This window comes from Vulpes vulpes, chromosome 6 (genome assembly GCF_048418805.1).
Source record: "Vulpes vulpes isolate BD-2025 chromosome 6, VulVul3, whole genome shotgun sequence".
Lineage (NCBI taxonomy): Eukaryota > Metazoa > Chordata > Mammalia > Carnivora > Canidae > Vulpes > Vulpes vulpes.
Window position 1 is genome coordinate 81,844,963 of NC_132785.1, and position 22,408 is coordinate 81,867,370.

Below are 22,408 nucleotides of genomic sequence, written 5' to 3' on the forward strand. Positions count from 1 at the left end.
CTTTCTATGTTACTGTTAACATAGAAATGTTCTATGTTCTATGTTAACATAGAAATGATTTTAGTGAATGAGAGCTATCAAATTATTCTACTTTGACACTTTGTTCTTTTTAATGATTTAAAATAATGAAATACTTTGGTATTTCATAGCTTTTAGTGATAGTCTTTTTTGTCATCCTGATTTTTCAAGGTCTTTTATAATTTCAATTATTTAAATTAATTTCTATTATTGAAATACAAAGGATAGTCATGTTTCTTTTCTTGTATTCCTTTTGAAAATATAAATTCTCATTATCAGAATTAGATTATGAAATAAAAATTTGTGAATCTAAATAATCTAAAATTTACCAAAATTCAATTATAAATAGAAGTTTTATTCCTGGTGCATTTCATATTAACATAAAACTATACTTACATTAAGATTATTTTATTTTCATATAATAAAGTTGTTTTATAATAAAATGTGATTTGTTTAAACAATTATACAAAATAAAATCTATATAAAATATAATTGTTTTAAAATTATATGTATGTGCAGATTGTTTTAATTATTACCATAACTTTCTCAAAAATGACTGAATAATCCAGAGATTTAAAAGTATTATTGAGTTATTATTTTTAATACTATTTATTTATGTCTATATTTACACAAAGACCATTTCTATATTTATATTTTATATCTAGATCAGAAGTATAATCATCAAAGCTTAAAAGGTAAAACTGAAATATAAATTATTTATAGTTAATCTACATTATTTTTGGCCCCATTTTTTTATCCAGCAATTTTATCTGTCTGATCTTTTCTAATAAAAATCTCTTTTACTGCTTGTGTTTTGTTAATCTTAGCTCAGTTCATACATTCCTTTTAAATCTCAGTCTAATCAATATTGACACAGAAACATTTCCCTGTTACAATAGAGTTAATCTCTTATTTTTAGGTTATTACAACACATCATTATGTTTTTTTTTATCATTATGTTTTAATAGCACTTTTTACAGGCATAATTTCTATCTATTGTGTGATTTTTCAGTAACATATATTAGCCCCAGATACAAGACTGTAAGCTATAAGCTTGATCTAAGATAATCTACTACTCATTCACTCATCCAATTCTTTTTCTTATGATGTATTTCTTATGCCCAAATCATAGTGGCTGCTCAATAATTAACTACTTGATGAAAGAATGAGAATATCGAACTGATATCTTGAGAACAGGAGATATTGCCAACCAACAGGAATGGCATTATCATTGTGTCGAGTTAAACATTTTAGTGACTCTCTTGTTTTGACTATGCTGGGTCCTTTGCATTCTTATATATTTTTTGAATTAGCCTGTCAATTATTTCAAAAGAGCCTATTGAGATTTCCATTTGGATTTTGTTGGTTCTTTGTGTCAATTTGTGGATAACTGATATTGTAACAATATCAAAACTTCTAGTCAATTAAAATGGTAAAATTTCCTTCTATTTAGGTCATTTTTTTATACAACAATATCCCCATAGTTTTTAGAACATAGTTCATGAACATATTTTAAATTTAACCCTAAGTACTGTTATACTATTATAAATGGCATTTTAATGTTATTTTCCAATTATTACTATTGCACAAACATACAAGTGACTTTTGGGGCACCTGGGTGGTTCAGCTGATTAAGTGCCTGACTTTGGATTTTGGCTCGAGTCATGATTTCAGGGTCCTGAGACTGAGCCCAGCATTGGGCTCTGCAATAGACATGGAGCCCTGCTTGGGATTCTCTCCCTCTCCTTTTAACCCTCTCCCTGACTTGCGTGTCATTCACTCTCTCCAAAAAAAAAAAAAAAAAAAAAAAAAAAAAGGTAGAAAAATACAGATTTTTTTTTTTTTAAGATTTATATTTTTACATAATCTTTACATCCACTGTGGGGTTTAAACTCACAACAATAGATCAAGAGTCACATGCTTTACCAACTGATCCAGCCAGGTGGCCCTAAAAGTATAATTAATTTATATATATGGGAGCTTGCTAACCAATTTATTAATTCTAGTAGTGCCTTATTGTCTATTTCTTTAGGGTTTTTTACATAAAAGGTCACATCTTATTTGGAAATCCCACTTATGGGTACATATTAAAAATAACTGTGGGGCGCCTGGGTAGCTCAGTTGGGCATCCAACTCTTGATTTTAGTTCAAGTCATGATCTCAGGTTCATGAGACTGAGCCCTGCATTATGCTCTGCACTCAGCAGAGAGTCTGCTGGAGATTCTCTCCCTCCCTTTCCCTCTGCCCCTTTCCCTGCTTGCCATGCTCTCTCTCTCTCTCTCTCTCTCTCAATTAAATACTTTAAAAACATAAAAATTGAAAACAGCTCTTGAAGAGGTATTTGCACACCCATGTTAAGTGCAATGTTACAATAATCAAGAGGTGAAAGTAACTTAAGTGCTAATAAACAGATAAATGGATACACAAATGTGGTATATACATAAAAGGAATATCATTCGGCCTTAAAGATGAAGGGAATCCTACGATTTGTGACAACATGGATGAATCTAGGTGATGTAATGCTAAGTCTAATAAGCCAAATATAGAAAAACAAATACTACAGGATATAGATTATAAAAAGAATTTAAAATAGTTCAAATTCTTAGAAGGAAAGTAGAATGGTGGTTGCTAGGGGCTAGGGGGAGGTATTAATCAAAGATAACAAAGTTTCAGTTACACAAAATGAATAAGTCCTAAAGATCCACCACATAGACATAGCATAGAGACTATAGTTAACAGCACTGTGTTGTATATTTAAGTTTGCTTAAATGTGCTAAGAGGGTAGATCATATGTTAAGTGTTCTCATCACAAACAGCCTCCTCCTCCTCCTCCTTATCATCATCGCTATAGCAATAATAGAGTGAGAAACTTTTGGTGGTGATAGATGTTTTTGTATAGATTGTGGTGGTAGTGTCATAGATGTATTCTTATTTCCAAAATTTTCAATTTCTATTCATTAAATATGCACAACTTTTTATATTTCATTCCTTAATAAAGTGCTTTTAAAAAATACAAGCAAGTAACTATTATTTTGAAATACTCCTCATGTAATCTGAAGAAAAATAAAAATAAGAGGTAATATTATGACTAGAGTTTTGTTTTGTACTTTCTAATCTCTATATTTCTTCACCTTACTTTATTTTTTTACCTTACTTTATTTTAAATGGATAAAACATCCAGAGTAATATTGAATAAAAGAAGTGAAAGTGAAGAACTTTTTGGTTGTAATCTTAAGGGAAGTCTTTAAGTCTTCATTATTAAATATGACATTAGTTGAAGGTTTTCTTCTTAAGTCATGTTTTGCTTTTTTTTTTTTTTTTTTTTAGCAATCCAGGTAACAGTAAATGCCAATGTCTTGGGAAGCAAAACGTTTGTACTATAAAAAGAAAGAAGCCCAGATATGACTGGAGTATAGTGGATGTGACAGCAGTATTTGCTTGTTAATATATGTTATTTTATTTTCAAGTTTTTCCTATTTCTAAATGCTAATTCTGCATATTCATTTATACCTCAGCAAGCATATTTTACGTCTTTATTGGTTTAACCTCTTATGTTAGCTGTATTTTATAAACATTACCTGTTTTCTTTAAATATTATATCATGTTCACAATTAATATTTATGCTTTTCTTCTCTAATCAAATTGTTTGAAACTTATAGAACACTGTGGGAAACATCTTTCTTTATTTGCAAATTTAATTGTTTCTCTTTTTCTACCTAAATTTTAGATAGGCATTATCACAATACGGTAATTGATGCTTATTAGAAATTCTGTAATTTTTCATATGCATCTGAATAATGAAGCAATTAGTAATTTCTTTTTATTTTTATTTTCCCAAATTTTAATGGATGAATGATTAGGATTTGCATTGGCAACAAACAGAGTGTAACGTCCACTTTACTTTTAGTTTCTTTTTGTTGAAATATCCTTATTCTTTTTCTTGAATAGTTGGAGTGTTATTTTTCATAGTTCCCAACAAAACATAAAAACTTAGAATAAATTCATTTAATGTGTCCCTGCCGAATAAATGTAAAATATCATTTGCTCAATTGATTTTTCTGTGACATACATATACCTTATTGAATAAGAATCAATGTTTGCCTCTTTTTCTCCAGATTTCATCTGTAAAATACTTCTTCAGGAAAGTCTTTCACAACTCTCAAGTTTAACATATGTTTCACAGTGATTTTTGTTCTTGACACATTGCATACTAGCAAATTTATAAGCACTTATGAAAATAATATTTATAAAGTAAAACTCAGGAGTGCAAAATCTAGGCATATTTGTTCACCATGTATACCAATGACTAGGAGATTTTTTGAAAGTACTTTTTAATCTAGACACAAATGAAAGAAGTCATTTACTGTCATGCACTGCTCCTGAGAATCTCCCTGTCTCTTTCTTACATGCCTTGAAAAAATTCTCAAAGTTTTAATACACCAATTCCTGTGCACATGTGCTTTGCTTTTAGGGACTTTATTTTGAGGAAGGGAGGGTTAGTACTAATGACCTTGACAATCTCAACGATTAATTATTGGATATGTGTGATTATAAACTTGGATTTCTACTCTATACAAGCCATTACACCCTAACATAAGAAGAAGTAGTGTGATAAAAAAAACTTTCTGAGTAGCTAATCTTGTACTTGTGGTTCAAGTGTACTGTGTATAGGATATATTACTGTTTTTAAGTCTAGTTCAAATCAATGCTGCATTTAGTGGCTTTGTTTTACAAGTAATCCCCCTCACTGTGAATGTTTATGAGTATATATTTTAAAACCCAAGACAAAATAAAAAAACCTTGGTAGAGTCTAAGAATGGACATATTTCACTACATTCTCATGTATGATATAATTCACTCCAGCACAGTTGTAAATTTTGTAAAATATTTTAACAGTTAAGTATCATTGATTACCATATATTTTTTAAAGATTTTATTTATTTATTCATGAGAGGCAGAGACATAGGCAGAGGGAAGAAGCAGGCTCCCTGCAGAGAGCCCCATGTGGAACTCTATCCTGGGACTGGGATAAGGCCGTGAGCTGAAGGCGGGTCAACTGCTGAGCCACCCAATGTCCCCACTGTGATTACCTTCTATTGCATATAAGGACAAAAAGAGAACTGTATGTAATAGAAGATCAAAACTAAAACCAAGGATAGCTTTACTGAAATTAAAACTATATTATGGTTATACATATTTACATATAGTTTTATATACATATATACATATGTAGGGAAATTTAAGTGTGATGTGTTTATGGCTGTGTGTAGAGCAGGATGTGTTCATACACCAGAATCTGGATAACTGGCATGCTAAACATTATCTGGATGGTAGTAACATTTTTTAACTGAATTTAAAGAAAGTATAACCAAATAAGAATAGTACAAATTAAAAATAATATCCATACTTATATTTTTATATGTTCATCTCTTTTATAGGTAAAGCCTATTCCTGTATAATTTCTGATTATTAATAACTCTTATTTATTGACATTACTTATTTAATAAACTTGATGTGTAGCATTATATATTTTTAAGGTGTACAGTGTGTTACTTTTATATATGTATACATTGCAATATGATTGCTGATATAGCGTTATCACATTACATAATAATTGTACAATATTATTGTCTATTATCATCAAATTGTGCTTTAGATATCTGGCTTATTTACTACTTATTACAAGTTTGTACCGTTAAACCTTCTCTCTCTGACCTCCCCCATCCCCTCTTACTCTGTTTTTTACAGGTTTAACTTTTTAAAATTTCATATATAAGTGAGGCATAGTACTTGTCTTTCTCTAACTCATCTTGTTTAGCATAATGTGCTCATGGTTCATTTAGGTTGTCTCAAATGGAAACTATCTTTCTCTCTCATGGCTGAATAAATTTCTAACATGTATATGTACCACGTCATTTTTAACCATTTACCTGTTGATGGGCATTTGTGTTATTTCCATATCTTGGCCATTACAGCAATGCTGCAATAAGGGGAGAGTGCATGTATTATGTTGAAAGCCAGTTTTCATTTCCTTTGGGTATATAGCCAGAAGTGGCATTGCTTGATTCTATGGTACATCTGTTTTTAATTTTTTGAGAAACCTCTATATTGATTTCCATAGGGGTTAGACCAATTTATAGTCTCATTATCAATGTATAAAGGTTCATTTTTCAGTACATCCTCACCAGCACCTATTATCTCATCTTTTCAATGATACCCATTCTAACATATGTGAGGTGATAACATATTGTGATTTTAATTCCCATGATGATTAGTGATGTTGAACATCTATTCATGGGTCTGTTAATGATTTTGATGTCTTGTTTAGAAAAATATTTAGTCCTTCTGCACATTTTTTAATAGGATCATTTTGTTGTGGTGGTGGTTATTGATTTTACTGAGTTCTTTATATGAGAGGAATCTAAATCCCTTATCTGATACATGGTTTGAAAACAAAACTTTCTCTTATTCTGCAGGTGGTCTTTTAGTTTTATTAATTGCTTCTTTTGCTATGCAGAAGTTCTGAGTTTGATGTAGTACCATTTGTTAATATTTAATTTGTTGTTTGTACTTTGGGCATCATGTCCAAAAACTTATTAATAAGACCAATATCAGTAAGCTTTTTCCTGACTTTTTCTTCTAGGCATTTCATAAGGTCTTATGTCTCAGAGTTCCATTTCAAGCTAATTTTTGTAAATAGTGTATGATAGATATATCGGGTCCAAGTTTATTATTCTGCATGTATTTTTCAGTTTTCTTAGAACCATTTATCAAAAAGACTATCCTTTCTCCATTAAGTGTTTATGACTCCTTGTTGAATATTAGTCAACTGTACATTATGCTGAGGTTTAATTGTGGGATTAAATGGATTGTCTATTCTGTTCCATTGGTCAATATATCTATTTTTGTGCCAGTACTATACTGTTTTATTAACTATGGCTTTGTAGTATAGTTTGAATTCTAGAAGCATTATACTGCTGGCTTTGTTCAGGATTGTTTTGGCTATACAGTATATTTTGTATACAGATTGTAACAGTATCCACACTGTTTCTTTCATTTACCTTTTCAACTGTAAATTCTATTTATCACACATAGTGATAAATTACAACTAATAAAAATTTAGTGTCTGAATTATATATATTCTAAATTTAAAACAAGTAGATTTCTTTTTTCATAGAAAAAAGAATGTAAAATTTATTAATATTTTCATATTAATTGAATGTTGAAGTGAAAATATTTTAGGTATGTTAAATAGATTTTTTAAATTAATCCTACCTATTTATTTCTACTTTAGTAAATACGGCTACTAGAAAAGTTAAAATTATATGTGTAATTCACTTATATTTCTTTTTTTTTAATTTTTTTTTTATTTATTTTATTACAGTCACAGAGAGAGAGAGAGAGGCAGAGACATAGGCAGAGGGAGAGAAGCAGGCTCCATGCACCGGGAGCCTGACGTGGGATTCGATCCCGGGTCTCCAGGATCGCGCCCTGGGTCAAAGGCAGGCGCCAAACCACTGCGCCACCCAGGGATCCCTTCAGTTATATTTCTATTACTTGGCTTAACTGACTCAGTTGTGCACGGAGATAAGTTTTCTAAATGTTTAATTCTCAATGCCTTATAAGTTAGATAAAACATTAGTGATTGTTCAGATGCTTTCTACAAGATAGTACCCATTACATAGAAATATTGAGCAAAAATCTTTATTGCAGAATATGGCTATTGCTAATAAATAAATTTAATCAATGGTAAAATTTAAAGGTTAATATTATACACTTATTTCACAAAATAATAGCTAAGAATTATATAATTTACGATTTATTAGAAATTAACAAGATTTGAGATAATTTCAAATTAATGCAACTATTCAGTTGCATTTTCAGGCTAAACTATCAACACTACAATGAAAATACAAAACTATTACTTTTTAAAATTTTTCCAAGTGTATTCACTATCAAACTAATAACATGACCTAAACATATTCCCATTTAATAATTTCATATATTGTAGAGCCATCCATAGAGATATCTATTTAATAGTCTTCTATACTGGGGATCCCTGGGTGGCTGTGGCTGAGTATCTGCCTTTGGCCCAGGGTGAGATCCTGGAATCCCGGGATCGAGTCCCACATCAAGCTCCCTGCATGGAGCCTGCTTCTCCCTCTGCCTATGTCTCTGCCTCTCTCTCTGTGTCTCTCATGAATAAATAAATAAAATATTTAAAAAAATAGTTTTCTATCCTTTGCAGAGCTCTCCATAGGGATACCTTAGGGATATTTTCATCTCTGCCAATGCTACAATTACATAAAAATATCTGAATCAATTTTGATATACATAGCATAATTATAGAATGGGTATTATTCTATATACATAGAGAATTTTTGTACATTTTCAACTTTATTCTGCTCTTAAGGCAATAATATATAAATAGCAAAGATATGAGAAAAATAAGAGCAAAGATGCAAGATTTTATAGCTTGCATATACTTTTATTGCATTACTTTTTTATTGCATATACTTTTAGTGAAATTCTAGACTTTAATCTTAAGGTGTAAATTTTCGAGTATTTAGGACTTATTGTTGTGAAAGACAAGTTATGTCTCTTAATGTACAATAATTATATTGAGAGTGGAATGCTCAACTTCAAAATATTAACCTTCACAATTGAGATACATGGACTTACATTAATTAATTTTCCAGTCACTTGTTTCTATTACTGAGTTTTATCCATGACCTATACACCTTTTCAATTTTGCTTATTAAAAATTTATTTTTGACGTATAATAAAACTTGAATACAAAGTCATTCCCTAATTGACTTTAAGCACATTAATATAACTAAGCTAAAACTTGCAAATTTTTGTTGGTATTAAAATTCATAAAGTATCTTTTTATGGTTCCTTTCACTAGGGTACATACAGCATCTATATCAAATTTGTATTGCTAATTCAAGACTAATTTAATCTCCAAACCTACAGTGAATCTTGGCACACCACATAAATAGATTCATTAATTGAACATTAGAAATAAATATTCATCTTTTTTTCTTTTGTGACTTTATTTAGAAAGCAAGAAAAGATAGTGACAGTTTCAATTACCATAATCAAATTTGTATTAATATATTACCCTTCATTAATTATCTACTGATGTGAATATATTTTGAATTAGAAACATAATCTAACATTTAAAAGAAATTTGTTCTTTTCAACAGAAAGAAGTCCCTATAATAACAAAGCCACCGAGTAAATCTCCTCTGAAATACTTTGTTTTAATAACAGATTCACTGCAAATCTCCCCTTCCCCCAAAGCTCTCTTAAGTGTAGGGACTTAGAATTAAGTATAATAAAATAAGAAGCCAAGTGAAAAGAAGTTCCTGCCCCAAATCTTTTATCTCTCAAGGTTATGTCATTCTTTCATAGGGAGGGCAGAAGGAGGCAGTGTTTGCAAACAAGACACTGCAGGCTGTTGGGATATAACATTGGCCAAAACACAAAAAGAGTCTTTTCTTCATGAAGCATTGAGATTAAACACTGAGACTACTGTGACATTTAATATATGACACATAAAGTGTATGAACTGTGGTAAGTAAATGACATGGAAACTTCTGGGATAAATATAACAAAAGAGAAAATGCTGTAAAAGAAACACCTTAAATAGTGTGATATTACTGTAATGCTTGTTGCAGTGTTATGCAATATTGCAAAATATATTATTTTATCAATTATAAAGGGTAACACAGAATGCATTTTTATATATTGATATATATATTTATATTCTTAAAAAATCAACTGTTGTTAATGTGTCTTTATTTATTTATTTTTAAAGATTTATCCATCCATTTTTAGACAGAGACAGAGACAGAGACAGGGGTGAGAGTAGAAGCAGAAGGAGAGGGAGAATCCCAAGCAGACTCCGTCTGGCTGAGAGGAGCCTGAGGCAGGCTTGATTCCACCACAGGAAACTATGAGCGGAGTGGAAATCAAGAGCCTGATGCTCAACCTACTTAGCCACCCAGGAGCACCCTATCATTTTTTTTCTAATTTTAATTCTTTTTATAAAGACATTTTATACTATGTAAATTAAAAAAGATGCAGTCTCTTCATTTATTTCAGCTTTGAATACTGAAAGCAAAGCAAATCCTCATTTGCTTTTTATCTCAAGATAATAAAGAAATTAAATACAAAACGCTTCCTGCCAAGCTTTCAGCCTTGTTTTCAACTGCCAGTGTACAACAAGAGCTAAGAGAAATCAAGAAGCAGTTGGTTGTAGAACAGAGCACTGGATTTGCATGACAACTAAAACCCTAAAACTCTTTTGTGTAGATTATAAGATGATGGGAAAATATCAGCCATGGTCAATGGTGAGATACAATGAAAAATGGTTGCTTTAAACAAACTTTTATTACAGACCCAGCATTGTAAGGGGGAAAGGAATACAAACGTATTATAAATTCAGAGATATTTTATTGTGTATTTAATTTTCATGATAAAATTTTGCATTTAACCTTCCTTGAAAGGAATTTTAGATTATAACTGCTTAATATGCAGGAATACTAAAAATTGTATTATCCTGTTAAACTCATTATTGATGGGGCAATTTTTCAATCTTTTTTTTTCATTGCTGTACTCTTAGCAACTAGAAGAGTACCCAGTTTGTAACAGGAATTAATAAACATTTGTTGAATGAATATAATACAGAATATGTAACAATGCTAATCATCTCACATAAAACCCTGACTTAAAATCTCTACCTCCAAGCTAATCATATTTAAATTGCAATGTTCTCTTCCACTTTTTCCTTCATATATATGTACACAGAAATTATATCAACAATTTTTCCATAATCACAAAAGCTATCTATTCTTCTCTAAATTGCTTTTCCCTAATTACTAGTGTACCTGAGCAAATTTTCATTTCAGCATTTTTATTTACTATTCTATGGATTTTCTATTCATATGTTTTTCCTATATCATATTTGATATTTTAGATATTTCTTTCTTGTAAATTTGTAAAGTGCATTACATTTTTTTCCAACTGTCACTGCTGCTTTGATTTTATAAATGTCATGTACTAATTACCAAACATACAAAAACTTGTCATATAATTGAGTGTATACCTCTCTCACTTAAGAAGGTCTTTTCCACAAATGATGTCATATATTAACATCTCAGATATACACCTGGATCGATTCTTCCTTAGCTAACCAGTCTACTGTTATGCCAATACGATTTCTGTTGTATTACATAGATGGTCTCTTCACTCCCTCATCTTTTAATTTCCTTGACATTTTAAAAAAACTTTCATTATTCTGATGAACTTCAAAATTATTGTACACAATTAAAAAATAAAATCTTGTGATATGGATTGTAATTATTTATATTTAAATACTGAGTTGCAGATAATTGATGGTCTATGAAATTAAATCATCCTAACCAAGGATTTTTCCTTTTATTCACGTCTGTTTTCTATTCCTAAATACAGTATAATAGGTGTTTGCATCTTAAATATAAGCATTTCATTTTTTTTTTTTTACTATATTGGAAGAGCTTTTTCCTATTATTTCAATGTGTTGATTGCTATGGAGAAAAACTAGCTATTGATCTTTACACATTTAGCTCAATATAGAACACACCTCAAAACAGATAAAAATTTTATACATTTATCTCAAATATTGATCTCTACTTTTAAAATTATTTTTACAATATTTTAGTAGACTTTCCTAGCAGACACAAAGCTTTCTATGGTAAAATGAAATCATACTTCTATGTGTATTACTTCATTACATGAAATTATACATTTAAGTCAATCATAAATAATAATTTTAATAGTAAGAGTTACTCTCTATTGTTTAATAATAAATTTGGTGTTTTTGCCTTTGAAATGACATTTCTTTTGATTTTTAAAGTAGTTTTTGTTAATTATTGCTCTCTATTCCTATCTCATCTTTTTAAGTAGGAATCGTGCTAAAGATTAGTAGATGCCTTTTTAGCATTCATATTTATGACTATTTGCCTTATTTTCTTCAATAATTTTTATGAAAAAAGCTGTGTCAATAAATTTTATACTACCAGATAACGATTAAAATCAAGGGATAAATACAATGTCTAAGTTTACTATTGTTAGTTATTTTACTCAATTTTCACATATTGTTTAGTATAGTTTGCATACTTTTGGTGGAGTTTCCATATATATTTCCACTAGTTTTACAAACAACTTGAAGATATTTCACCTATTTTTTCCTTCAAGTTTTATTTAAATTTCAGTATGATATGTTTCAGGTGTAGAATTTAGTGTTTCATCACTTACATACAACACCCAGTGCTCATCGTAACAGGTGCCCTCCTTAATACCCATCACCCCCTTAACCCACTCCCCCATTCACCTCCCCGCCAGCAAGTATCAGTTTGTTCTCTATAGTTAAGAGTCTTTCCTGGCTTGCCTCTTTTTCTCATATGTTCATCTGTTTTGTTTCTGAAATTCCACAAGAAAGAAATCATACTTGTCTTTTTCTGGCTGACTTATTTCACTTAGCACTATACTCTCTAGGTCCACACCACAAATGGCAACATTCATTATTTTTGATGGCTGAGTAATATTCCATTGTGTGTGTGTGTGAGTGTGTGTGTGTGTGTGTGTGTGTATACACACCACATCTACTTTATCAATTTATCAGTCTATTGAAATTTGGGTTCTTTCCATAATTTGGCTATTGTCCTTTGGGTAAAACCTAGTCATGCAACTAGTCATGCAAGTGCTGAGTCATAAAGTAGTTCTATTTTTAGCTTTTTTAATATAAGGGTTTTTTTTAAAGATTTTATTTATTCATTCATGAGAGACACAGAGAGAGAGAGGCTCCCCTGAGGGAGCCCGATGCAGGACTCGATCCCAGGACCCCAGGATCATGCCCTGAGCCAAACGCAGATGCTCAACTGCTGAGCCACCCAGGTGTCCCTTTTTTTTTTTTTTTTTTTTTTTTTTTAGCTTTTTCAGAAACCTCCATACTGTTTTCCAGAGTGGTTGCACCAGTTTGCATTCCCACCAACAGTGGAAGAAGACTCCTCTTTTCCACATCCTTGCCAATACCTGTTGTATTCTGTGTTTTTAATTTTAGTCAGTCTGACTTCACCTATTTTTTATTTTAGAATGTTTTTAAAAACATTGTATTGCATGATTTTTAAGAAGTTGTGTGGAGACTCAACTATTGATAATGCCATTATAAAGTCAAATATTTAATCCTATTTCTAATACCACTTATGACTATTGCTCTACTCAATGTAAATAATTTGGATAAATTTATATTATGAAATTTCAAATTCTTCTAAATTTTAATGAGATATAGACTGTATAAACCTGACAGAGAAAATCTCTAATAATCATTAAAAGTTATAAAATGTTTTGTGTCACATAAAAAAACAAAAACTAGTTCCAGTTTAAATAGACATTTAATGCAGTATGGTTCTAACCACTGTCTGTGAATTAATATTCTCTGTAAATATCTAGACTCTTCAGAAGCTTTAACTTACTTCATCTTTAACCTAGTTGATCAGATTTTGCAAAGTTAACCCAAGGTGATGCTTTTCACACACACACGTTTTGAAACTCTGTATTGCAAACTATCACATCTATCTGGACAGTCATAAATTCCTAGAAAATATACCTTGACCCTTGATTGTTACAATTCAAGATGTAAAAAAGTTTTGAAAAAAAAAGACCCATTAATCTGAGTTATGCCTTTCTCTGAGCAATGGTGAAATCGAAACTTACTCTTGAATATAACCTATAAGATTCTGAAGGCTACTACACTTATAAACACATGTTACTATTTATTGGGGTTACATTATATAATTTCTTTCACATTCATTTATGCTTAAATATTTATTGAGAATTTACATTGTATATGTTTGTTTGCCTATTAGTATGAAAAATATTATCTTCTTATCACAGAATATCATTTTCTTCTAATTTTCGGTGTTATTTATAGGACAAGAATTATATGAGTGTATAATAGAAGGGGTAGATTTATGCTTCTTAATATTTATATATTTACTCTTCAAAGATGTGAATAAAAGTATTTCCCCCTGGGAATGCCCTTTCCAAAAGTTAGCATGACTTTTTTATAACTGTATCTCCTTGTAGGTATCAGAACACAGGCAATGGAGTGCATCCATATTAATATAAAACAATATAGTCAGTCTTAGGGAGGGAGCCAAGTGTGGCATGACCAATAGTTAACTATATTTTTCTGAGGAAATACCACAGTTACAGAAGCTGATTTGGTAACTACAGCTACCCTTCCCCTCAAATCAATGAGTTAATATTCCCTAAGCTCTCAGGCAACCTAGGAATTTGTTTTGTGTTGTCATACTTAGGATGATTTTCAAAGAGAGATATTTTGGTGCATGAGTCACAAAAACATATTTTTTTCCTAAAGTGGAATTGTTAACCTGTGCAGTTGTTCTTTCCTATAAAATTACTGTTTTGCCATTTCTTTTTATAAAATATTCCATTTAATATGCACTACTTTAGCAACCAATTTAAGCTAGGCGGTATTGAGTGCAAAAAGATTTTTGAAATAATTTTTAATCAGAACTTTAGACACATTCCCAAACATTGTAAAATATTACAACAAACTTAATATTTTTGAGTAAGTCGAATATTTCACAATCTTGGTATTTGATTTTAGAAAATAAGTGAAAAATACTTTAAAATTTTACTAGAAATTCCAAATTTGTAGATGAATATTATTGAAGTTCTCATTATTTATGGGGGGGGGGATATTTTATTCACATCTTAGCTTTTTCTATATTCTGTTTGGGAATGTGCTACAATAGACTCTTCCACACTTTTTCTATTAGAGGGATTTTAAAAAAAATAGGAAGGTATGTTTTCCTGGTTGACAGTATAATCATAATATTAGTAAGTAGTACATCATTTTATAGTAGGCAGTGAATAACCTATGCTGCCGCAGTACACACAGGAAGCCGCTGGACATATCAGAGAAGTAAATATATAAATCCTAAGATGCATATCTAACCCCCTTCTATAATTTTCTGAGATATGTACTGTGCCTACTACACAGTGAATGAGTTGGAAAAAATGTATTTTGTTAAATTTCTTTTTTTCTTTACACTATTACTAATCACACAGTAGTCCCGAGCTGGAGTTACATTGAATATTTTCAAGTTATATCATTAGATCTAGTACTCTGACCATCTAAATATTTATTTCAAGGGCAGTCATTTATTACACACAAACCTCAGTAGCCCTCGATTCTTGACATCACCCACCAGCTACAACTGGTTGCCTAGACAGAAGCCCCAATCTAAGCTGGCCTGCACCTTCTCCTCCTTAAATATTTTGTTCCTTTATTTAGATGGGAATTCACAAAAATTCTCTCTCCAGTGGCCAAATCTGTAGCTTCTTAAGCCCTGTCAGCTATAATAATTTTTACTCAAGAGGACAAAAGAATAGAATTAAAGAAGAAAACAAGAAAAAAAAAAAAAAAGAGGAGTAGAAAGAGGTAAGAGAGGGAATCTCCTGGGTGGCTCAATGGTTCTTTGGTTGCCTTTGGCCTGGGGTGTGATCTTGGAGTCCCAGGATAGTCTCACATCGGACTCCCTGCATGGAGCCTGCTTCTCCCTCTGCCTGTCTCTGTCTCTGTCTCTGTCTGCCTCTGTCTCTCATGAATAAATAAAATCTTTAAAAAAATGGTGTGACAGACAGGAAGAATGGTAATTAGAGCAAATACAAAAACAGAAAGAAAACAGCAGGCCAAATACTGACCATTATATGTCTAATGTCTCACCATAGTCCCTGGAACAGAAAAGAGCCAAAATAAAAATGTGATGAGTCAATGAATTAAAAATGAACGAAGAAACTAATGACAGTGTTTGAGATTTTGTTTCAATCTTACTGAGGCCCATTCCTCAACTTAATTCTCCAAGCACCTAAACAAGCCAATTGGTTGCTCTTATTCTAATATGACACTGGAATGCATACCTACCCCAGATGTATGCCCACACAAACCTCTTGAGTCCTAGAGAATGGTGCAAGAGGTATATTTAGAAAAATTTTCCTATTGATTCTGACACTTCTAGGTAAAATGTACATAATTAAAATAAAAATTGTAAAATATTTTATCCTCCTTGATGTCTATATACATTCAAACATTATTGCATTAGGGCAGCTCTTGAGTTTTTTCAAAAACAGTAATTTCATTCAATGTTAAACATGATCACTTGATATAAAACCTGCTGAAATAAGCACAACAACTATTCTAAACAACTTTAATCAATTTACATTTGGTATAAATTCAGCATAAAGCCTTTGGGTAAAATTAGGTATTTCCTAAGCTGTTCAGAAAATGTTATTTTCAGGAAGTGTTAATAGTTAACATTTATAATTAACTATTATAATATTAATAGTATGTAGATATGATCTGGCTTTGATCATTGATTGAGGTGTGGAAAATACTACTTATGAAATACCAATTGTGGAGATTTAAAGCATATTTTTAGTATAGCAAAGGAAAAAAAAGAGTTAAAAATATTTAACTAACCATTAAACAAAAAAATTCACATATTCTGTTAGTTTTTACCCCATTGAAATTCATATTAATAATACCATAGCCAACATGGTACCTTGAATTATAAAGATGTTTAGGTATTTGACTGAAGTTATCTCTATTTTATTTATTTCATGAAGACTTTACTTCCCTTGAGATAAAGAAGTTTCACTAAAAGGTTTTTTTTTTGGGGGGGGGGGGTGGGGGGATGCCTGGGTGGCTCAGCAGTTGAATGTCTGCCTTTGGCGCAGGGCGTGATCCTGGGGTCCTGGGATCGAGTCCTGCATCAGGCTCCCTGCATGGAGCCTGTTTCTCCCTCTGCCTTTGTCTCTGACTCTCTCTCTCTCTCTCCGTGTCTTTCATGAATAAATAAAATCTTTTTAAATAAAGTTTTGTTTATTTAGCATATTTTTGTACTATAATTGATCATGAATTTGAACACTGACTTTAATCTTTATTGGCATCAAGATTATTTTAGAATATGGAATTTATTTCAGAATTTCAAAATTCTAAGAGGACTCATATTAAATATTTTGCTTTTATTTAATAATAGTTTACCTCTCTTAATTTTGACTTGAAATATTCTATTTCCGGGGCACCTGGGAGGCTCAGCGGTTGAGCATCTGCCTTTATCTCAGGCCATGATCCTGGAATTGAATCCCACATTAGGCTCCCAGTGGGCAGCCTGCTTCTCTCTCTGCCTATGTCTCTGCCTCTCTGTGTCTCTCATGAATAAATAAATAAAATCTTTAAAAAAAGATTTAAAAAATACTCTACTTCTATTACTTTTTAATATATAAACAGGTGTACCACATATCTGTTTAGAAGTATAGCTTCCATTAAATTCAATGATTTTTCTCTGTAGCAAAGGATTGAAGTCAGTTTCTAAATGAAGAAGATTCCTATCAAACTTAATTACTTCCTCCGGTACATGTTACATTATAGGTGATACAGATGTAACTATCTAACAAGGTAGGCTACTAATTTTATTGCCTAATAAAGTTGAGGTATAGACTTTTAAATAAGGCTCGTTCTTTTTAACTTAACACACCCAGACAGAGAGGTCTTTTTTTGTCCTCCTCGGTGGTGACTATATTAACCTGTTCCTTTTAGACTGCATTGTTTTATATGCATATATATGCACACATGTATATACATGAAATATTATAATTGTATATTATGTAATCATTAATATAACTATAATTAATATTAAAAATATATAGCCTAAAACTATCTTTAAGTTTGAGTTTAGTTTATTCTATTTTTAGTGGAGGCAGGATGGGAAAAAAGCTTAAAGAAGCCACTACAAAAGCAGAGTTAGCTTTTCTTGTGGCTTTGCTGTAGCTATGCTATATATAAATGACTAGAAATTTGCTCTCTTCAGTTAAGTTACCCCCAGAAACAAACATTGAGAAAGAAATTGAATTCAAGTCTTTGGGGCCCCACATGGGGGAAGAAAAGGAAGCCAATAAAGGGCATGTGTTGGGGAGTCCCAATCCTACCAAGGAATTTTGAGAGGGAGCAGAACATCTAGCTATCTTACCAAAGGAAGTGCAAATATTTGTTTGCCAACTACTACAATCAGTCATTGATTGAAACCTACTCCTGGAGGATATAAATTGTCCTTTAAAATTACCATGGAAGGATCAGATAAATCACTAGACAATGGCTTTTGAGTCTCTGAAACTGGACTTTTTTTGGTGTGCATGGATACAGTTGGACCAAGGGTATATGGTAAGGTCACTGAGAATATCTCCTCTAGTTACTGACTGGAACTCTCTTCTCTGCATGATACAGAATTCAGTTAAGCTATTTTACAAGATGGTCCTAAAATGGAGGCTAAGTACAATCAAATCTTATCAAAACATTTTACTGGATATCTATGCTAATACCATCATAATTTAATTTGTATTTTTAATTGAGAAAGATTATGCAGTAAAAGAGAGTAGTTTGATGAAAGGAGATTTAAAGCTTATAGTACTAGATTTTGAAGAATTGCACTGAAAACAAAAATCTTTCATATCCTCTAAATTTTGGCACATAAATTGTTTCTATTACTTCCTTAGTTATTGCTCTAACTTCTATGAGCAGATCTTTAGTTAAATATTATTTAAACACATGCAAGTGATGACTGTCTTTAGACTCACATTGACCTCACTATGCACATTTCCTAGGCTGTAATTCCCTCTGCTCTAGCCAATTTGTAGCCCCAGGTTCTAGAAATAATGAATGGTTAACAACTCAATTATTACTTGGGAGTTCCGTCCTGCTATATCAAGCTGAGTTGATATTTATAGAGTTATGAGGGATCTGAGTATGGCGATATATAATGACACCAGGAACTAGAACACTTTAAATTGAGGCAGTCTAATTGTATTTAAAGATTTAGGTTTAGAGAGAGGGTAAAAGAATGCCTCCTATATTGTTAATGGCAGTAGAAACAGATTATTTTCAAAGGGCAATTTAACAATAATACTCAAAACCACTGGCTCATCTAATCCACTGGTAATAATTTAGCTTAATGATGTATATACCTATATACACAAACATGTACTTTGAAAGATGTTTTCTGCAATATAGTTTGTATAGCTAAAACATAGCTAGTATGACTTAAATCAATAATAGAACAGTAAAACATATCAATATAATCAAAGAAAAAAGTGTAAAAACACAAATTTAAAGAGAAGTTAAATTTTAAAAGCCTGACAAATGTCCAAAACATACACATTGTTATCCGTAATATATACATTATTTAGTGTAAAAAGTAAATTGCATTAAAAATACTCTTAGATCATTTCTATTTGTGTAATTACAAGAAAAAAAAAAAAAACATACCCTATTTGAAATGACGCAGAATCAGGGGTAGGAGAACAAAGATTTCAACTATTCATTTCAAAAATTCCAGTGTTGATTTTTTGTTTCATATGCAATACCCTTATAATTAAACGAAATACACTGAAATCTCAAAGGATTATTCAGTTTTATTTATTTTATTTTATTTTATTTTATTTTATTTTATTTTATTTTATTTTATTTGGATTACTCAGTTTTTTTTCTATTTTATTTTATTTATTTTATTAATTTTTAATTTAAATTTTTTTTAAATTAATTTTTATTGGTGTTCAATTTACCAACATACAGAAAAACACCCAGTGCTCATCCCATCAAGTGTCCACCTCAGTGCCCGTCACCCATTCCCCTCCAACACCCGCCCTCCTCCCCTTCCACCACCCCTAGTTCGTTTCCCCGAGTTAGGAGTCTTTATGTTCTGTCTCCCTTCCTGATATTTCCCAACATTTCTTTTCCCTTCCTTTATATTCCCTTTCACTATTATTCATATTCCCCAAATGAATGAGAACATACACTGTTTGTCCTTCTCCGATTGACTTATTTCACTACAATAGCCAAACTGTGGAAGGAGCCTCGATGTCCATCGAAAGATGAATGGATAAAGAAGATGTGGATTACTCAGTTTTAATGAATCTCCATCCAAGTCACTATAGGAGATACATACCTGATCAAGATATGAACTTTAGTATGTTCAAAGTCTTCATTTTTTTTTGAAAGGATAATTAAGACTCTGATTGCTTTATTATACTACCAAACAAAAGCCATATCATATGAATTATGGGAATGAATAATATGTAAAAATTAATAAGTTCATTCTGGAAATTTTCACGGGTTAAATTAACAATGCCAAAATTTAAATTTATTTATTTTTTTCAAGATTTATTTATTTATTTATTTTCATTCATTCATGAGAGATACAGAGAGAGGGGGCAGAGACATAGAGAGAGAAACAGGCTCCCTGCAGGAAGCCAGAGGTGGGACTCAATCCTGGGATACTGGGATCATGCACTGAGCTGAAGGCAGACGTTCAACCCCTGAGCCACCCAGGCATCCCCCAAATTTAATTTTTTTAAGATTTTATTTATCCATGAGAGACACAGAGAGAGAGAGAGAGAGAGAGAGAGAGAGAGAGGCAGAGACACAGGCAGAGGGAGTAGCAGGCTCCATGCAGGGAGCCTGATGTGGAATTTGATCCCGGGACTCCAGGATCACACCCTGAGCTGAAGGCAGGAGCTAAATAAACTGCTGAGCCACCCTGGCATCCCTCCCAAAATTAAAATTTAAAGCAAAATATGTACTATAAAACTATAGACTCTAATAGGGTTGTAAGGCTATTGTTACTAACTTAAACAGGATATGCAGCATCATATTACATTGATCAGATTTAACTCTGGTGACATAATTTTTTAAAAGCCATTTTCTACTTTCAAGCTTCCATAATTCCATAAACCTTTCATAAAGGGGGTTTCCTTTTTCCCTTTGGTCATTTATACCCTTCCCCTCCTAGATTATTAAAATGTCATAGAAAGGTCATTTATTTAGATTATCCTGCTTCATTACAGAAGCATAAATGTCAACTGAGCAAATTCAATTTGCCTGCTTCCTACTTGTGTGGATCCCATTTTGGGGGGTGCATCTTCATTGTCTAAGTCAACGTAATATGCCAGTGAAAACAAACATATGGCTGTTTGTTACCACATTGTTGAGATCATAAATACTGCTAATAAAACTCTCAGCACAATTTATTAAAAAATGTCAGCAAGAATGTAAAACATATTATTTCATATTATTTTTCCTTCTGTTAGAGATGCATAGCATTACTGAATCCATACTGGAAGATTATATACTAAGCCTTTAACTGCTAGATTTAAAAAGAGCATGAAATTGGATATTTTATACTCAGGAAGATAGTTACCAAAAAAATAGATCAACTAGATACAAGTAATGAAACATATGTGCAATTTTTAAAATATTTTTCTTGTATAAAGTGTCAAGTAACTGAACCAAAATAGTCTATTCACCAGGTTAAATAGTCTATTCAGCAGGTTATCATTCAGAATAGAAGGAGAGATAAAGAGTTTTGAGACAAACACAAGTTAAAGAAATTCATCACCACCACACCAGACTTATATATAAGAAATGTTAAGTGGGTTCTTGGAATGGAAAGCAAAGACCAAAAGCAAGAATAAGAAAAGTAGGAAGCACAAAAGCAGTAAGATTAAGTATATCTATAAAAATCAGTCAAGGGATTCACAAAATAAGAGGATATAAAGTAGGACACTATATACCTAATATGTAGGGGAGAGGGAAGTAAAAATTTAGTGCTTTTAGAATGAGGTCAAACTTAAGTGATCACCAACTTAATATGGATTGCTTTATGCATAAGATGTTATATATAAACCAAATGGTAACCATCAATCAAAAACCAGTAATAGATATGCTAAAAGGTAAAGAGAAATAAATCCAAGTATATCACTAGAGAAAGCCCCAAACCATCAGAAAAAAAGAGCAAGAGAAGAAAGAACAGAGAAGAACTACAAAAACAACCATAAAACATGTAACAAATAATATACATATATACCTATCAATAATTACTTTGAATGTCAATGGACTAAATAATCAAAAGACACGGGGTGATAGAACGGATGAAAAAGCAAGACTCAGCTATGTGCTGCCTATAAAATAGTCACATCAGACCTAAAGACATTCACAGTTTGAAATTGAAGGGATGGAAAAGCATTTATCATGCAAATGGAAGTGAAGAGACTTAAAACAGACTGGGCTAAACAGACTTTAAAAACACTCTTTCAAGAGAAAAAGACACTACATATCATAAAGGAAACAATCCGACAAAGAACATTATAACAATTGTAAATATTTATGCAACTAATATGGGAACACGTAAATGAAGTAATTGATAGTAATACAATAACAGTAAAGGAATTTAACATTCCATTTACATCAATGGATAGATTATTC